The following is a 5,312-nucleotide window of genomic DNA, read 5'->3' on the forward strand; positions in this document are numbered from 1 at the left end:
GCACTACAGGGGTGACACAATTGAGCCATAGCTTGGAATCACCCGGTTCCAAGACAATCCAAACTAAAATTGACCGACAGTCCAGATCTGTACTATAAATTGAGAACTACCTCTCTTCCATTTATCTTGCACTTAATTTGATTTTGTTATTTTATTATTTGAAAAAAAATGGTTCCGTTGCAAAAACCCGAGGCGATTGCTCTAGGGTGGTCAAGTTTTACCATCCCAGCGCGACTCCTTGGCACGATGGGGATAGTGCGCATCACGCTAGGGTGGTAAAGCTTGACTGCCCCAGCGCAACCCATTTGATTTTCACCAGAACGCAGCCCTCTAGGGAGGCCAAACTTTACCGCCCCAGCTCGCCGCATTATAAAAACGTCCTTTTACCTTTCCCTTCTCACTCTGCGCGCCCCAAAATTTTTTTCCCCCCACCGAAATCTCTGCAAATTTCGCCCCTCACCTTCAATCTTCCCCTCTTGATTTGCTGGAAACTCGAGTTCCTACACTCCCACGACACTCAAGCCGCCGGTGACCCGTTCTTCCTTCAATTTCTGCAAGAGGTACGTGGATTATCCTTGGTATCTCTCCACAACCACATTCATACATGGCTCAGAAGAAATTTAAGGTAACACATGCCTCTTCTTCCTCCTCGTCTGGTACTAGAGGTAAATTTGTCAATGAGGAAGTCCGAAAATGATACGAGCATGCTAAAATTAATAGGCGCTCCATTCCGGAGCGGGGTTTGATTTATCCTCTAGATCATTATATTTGTTGCATGCTATTGAAGAACAGGGATGGGAACCTTTTTGTGCTCCACCTAAGGCCACGGCGATTCCGCTTGTGCGTGAATTCTACGCCAACGCCGTCGAGCGGACTAATGGAGCGGCTATGGTATGGGTAATTTAGTCTCCTTCGACTCAACCACACTAAATGCATTGTTGGTTACCCCTGTGGTTGATGAGTCTGATTTAGAGGCGTTAATCGCCAATCCAAATTTTGAGCCAATCCGAATTTTGAGTTCATTATTCAAACCATATGTTACCCGAGGGATAGGTGGAAGACTCCAAGTTGCTTTTTGGAAAAATATTTATTGTTTAGGCCTACGATGTGGTATGCGTTTCTCTCTAAACGATTGATGCCAATGTCACATACCAGTGATGTTCAGAAAGACCACACCATCCTTGTCTACGCACTGATGGAGGGCATTCCCATTAGTGTTGGCCGACTGATCTTTTCTCAGATACATCAGTCCATACATAGCTCGAGCATCGCCTTATTATTTCCTACCATTATTACCGAGCTGCGTGTGCGAGCCGGGGTAATTGCCAATGTAGAGGACGAATGGTTACAACCAATGAAGCCCATTGAAGGCTCGTGCATGAAGACGAAGAGAGGCAAGCGTGCTATAGACTTCCCAGAGGTACCCGAGGAGGAGGCAGCCGCCTACCACCCACCACTACCCCCACATCCCTGCCGACGGTCCATTATTGATAAGGTTGACGAGTTGTGTGCATTTTTAGTCCATCAAGATCAGTATAACACTGTCAACAATACACACATGGCATCGATGGAGTCTCTGGTACGCGGGATGGCATCGCACATGGGCCTTGACACCACCACTTACCTACCACCACCGGAATTCCCACCTCTATTCCCTTTCCTGTATGCTTATCCACAGGTCGACGATCCGGAGCTTGGCGTGGTGCCACCTGAGGACGAGGACGATGAGCTGTGATCAGGGGAGTTAACTGTTTTCCCTTCTTTTATTTTATTTTATTTTCTACTGCATTCTATATTTGGTTCTTATTGTTGTTTCCTTCTGTCATCTATTTTGCATTCGTGTCCTTGTTCTGCATTCATATGTTTGTTTAGGTGTTTCAGTTTTTTTTCTTTTGTGCCATGAGGACATGGAACACTCTTAGTCTGAGGGGGTCATTTAGTTTGTGTCTTTTATGTGTGTCAGTTGATGGTTGAAACAAGTGAGTTGGTAGCCAATGATGATTTTAGGTTAGATGAACTACATGTTGCTTAGCCTTGTCGCTCATTATGAATCCCTAGGCGAATGGTGAATTTGTATATGCACACATCGTGGGTTTTGGCAGTAATGTCAATGACAGTTGAGTTTAAAAATCTGTGAGGAAACTTGAAAAACATGAGATGCGAGTCGAACTTGAATGGATTTCTGTTGACAGTCGTTACTAGCCAGTGGCATACACTCGAGTAGAAAACTTTAATCCCCCTAGAATAATCTTCGTCCCAATCGTGCATCGAACCTCAAAAGTCGCCCCTAGGCCGGAGAAATAAACAGACCCTCTATTCAAAGCCCTGGGAGTATACATGAAAACATTATGCACTTGCAAAAAAAAAAAAAAGAATTAGAATGTGAAGGAAAAAAAAAGGGAATGTAAGGTGTAGGGGAGCCAAAAAGGGATGAAATCCTATCCCGAGACTAAAAAAGATGGAGATGTAAGGCGTTGAGGAATGTCAGCTAAAAATGCTGACAAGTGCATAATGAAAATGATCAGTGTACTCCCCATATTTTTGAACCGGTTGAAACATTTATGGATATTGACTCCTTAATTCTTGTTGGACAACTATGAAATTCTGCCGCTGTGTGTTTACTGGTTGGTCACTAATAGAAAAAGAACTCTGGATAGAGAAACTTGCGTTGAATTGTTGATTTGATGATTTGCATGATTCGCGAATGAAACTATCTGCAGCACGAGCTGGTGAAAGCCACAGCACACACACGGGCAAATTTTCTAGTCAAATCAAAATGCTATAAGATGCTTTAAAAAGGGGGTGTTAATAGATGCGGTGAGTTGACTAATTGGTTGTATTTCAAAAACCCGCCGAGGCATGAGATTTCAGTTTACTGTTTTGCCATCAGTTTAGTTGTTTTTAGTACTTTCACTTTGTGGTTTGGTTCATTTTTTGTTTGTGGTCTGTAACCTTTTTTACTTGAGGGCAAGCAAAAGATTAGTATGAGGGGGTTAATAGAGGTAATATTTGTGTGTTTTAATACATTGTGAGAGTCGTAGTTCGCATCGTTCTGGGTTATTTGGAGTCTACACTCTGCTATTTCTTCTTTTTTTATTGCATTTGATCCCTGCTCACTTAAGTCTATTCAACTATAGAAAAATGGAGAAAAACCAATTAGAAGAGAAGGCTGGGGACAAAAGATGTCGAACTTGACCGCCGCAACACGAGTGCCGCAAAAGAAATGAGTGCCAAGCAGAATACCTCGCGCTAGGGAGGCCAATCTTTACCGCCCCAGTTCGAGAGGCTGAAGGAAAAAGAACAGAAGACCTCCCAAACTTGACCACCCAGCGCGAGAGGCTGCGGAAGACACCAATAGTACAGTAGATCGCATGCTGGGGCGGGGAAACTTGATCGCCCTAGCGCGAATCAAAATAAAAAAGTTTCATATTTTGATTTTATTCAATTTGGAAGGTGGATAGCTAAAGAAAAAAACATAGGGACGAAAATCAGACATCATTCAGCTGCCACCACAAGCCTTGAAGAGGATTTTGCGCTTGGAGTTGAAGATTCGAAGATTTCCGACCATTGTTCTTCGCGTTTTTTGTCAACTATAGTATTTCTAATATATTTTTTATCTTTTAAACGTTGTTGTCTTTATTTCTACCATGAATTCTAGTAGCTAAACCTTACATATTTGTTGGGATTTAAGGGGATCCTACCCCGAACTTTGATTTGGTTAATTCCATTGTCGAAGTTGATTTATTCTTGATTATTCTACTGTTTTGCATTGTGATTATTAAAGCGTAGCTAACTTTGATAATAGTCTTATATTGCGAGTGAATTCGAGAGAATAGCTTGTGATAGGAACAAGTAGAATAGTTCGTGGATCTACAATTTACATAGACATATGAAATGGATACGCGCCGATAGTCATAGTTCATTCGGACGAAAACTAGGGGATTTCATAGATCGATATGTGATTCACTCTTGATAAATAATTAAAGACATTTAATTACTTCACTAAGTAGAATTTGTTTGGCATAGCTCGAGAGAGTGTGTTCAATTGAATAGGAAATCTTGTCGGAAGCGTAAATCACTATCGAACGAATTGATAAATTAATGAGGGGTAGGTGAACTGAAATTCCCAACAAATTCATTTCTCACTGAGGGGTAGGTGAACTGAGATTCCCAACAAATTCATTTCTCACTGAATTTTAATTAACCATTCTAGATATTATATCTCGATATTTAATTCCTGAACATTTTTATTTGCATTTTTTATTTGAGCATAGCAGTAATAAACGACCCTTCAAATTTCGTTGCTAAAGATTTGATAACTGAAAATAATAATTGTAAAATACAGTTTTCAGTGGAACGATACTCGTACTCTAGTACATTATACTATTACATGCCATCATGCCCTTGCGATTAATTTTTGAGTATACCTAACCATATTTTTGTTAAGGATTCCACGGTGCAAGTTTTGCTCGATTGGTGAGATTTTGAAATATTTTGAATTTGAACAGAAAGCTTGTGAGGAGATTTCAGCAGAATAACAACTTTGTAGTTTTGTTCGTTATTTTTTCTCAGCTGCTCTTCTCGGCTATTTAGAGGCTTTGCCTCCAACGGTAACAATGAATACGTTTGATTGCAGTAATTAAATGTAGTTGGCATACTTACATGTTAAAAATAGGAATTTCTTTTAGAATGCATAAATAATTATTTTCAAGGGTTATTCGAGCCCTGACCGAGGAACGGAGACCGGGATAGTAAAGGAAAAATATTTTTAATATATGACTAAAATAAGGACTTTTTGGAAGCTTGTTTAATATTTTCGAGAAATTTCCTAAACGAGATATTTTTCCTATGTACTAATGGGCCTATCATATTAGGATTATTGGGCCTATATTTCTACCTAAGTATTTATATCATAAGCCTAGACTCCCAAGCCCATTTTTCTCCTAAAATCTAACGTTTAAACAAAAAACTAGGGCTCTCTTTCCTGGCAGCAGCAGCACACACACTCATGTCCAAAGGCACTCTCACGCTGATATTGAAGGCAAAAATCACAGCAAAGGGTTCCCCGTCCCTCCGTCAACACTCTTTCGTGTCTAGACTCGAATATTCGTGCGTAAATCACGCAAAGCACGCCTTATACCTTCATTTTCTCATCATTCAAGCCATAGTATGTGTGAATATAAATTCTTGTATGAAATATCTGATATCATGATATTACTTTCGTTTTTGTGGTTTATGCATGGAAGAACTTGGATTTCTTGATATATATGTAACATCCCGAAAATTTGAAGGTTCACGTGAACAACATGCAT

Source organism: Primulina eburnea, chromosome 7 (assembly GCF_022965805.1).
Source record: "Primulina eburnea isolate SZY01 chromosome 7, ASM2296580v1, whole genome shotgun sequence".
Taxonomy (NCBI): domain Eukaryota; kingdom Viridiplantae; phylum Streptophyta; class Magnoliopsida; order Lamiales; family Gesneriaceae; genus Primulina; species Primulina eburnea.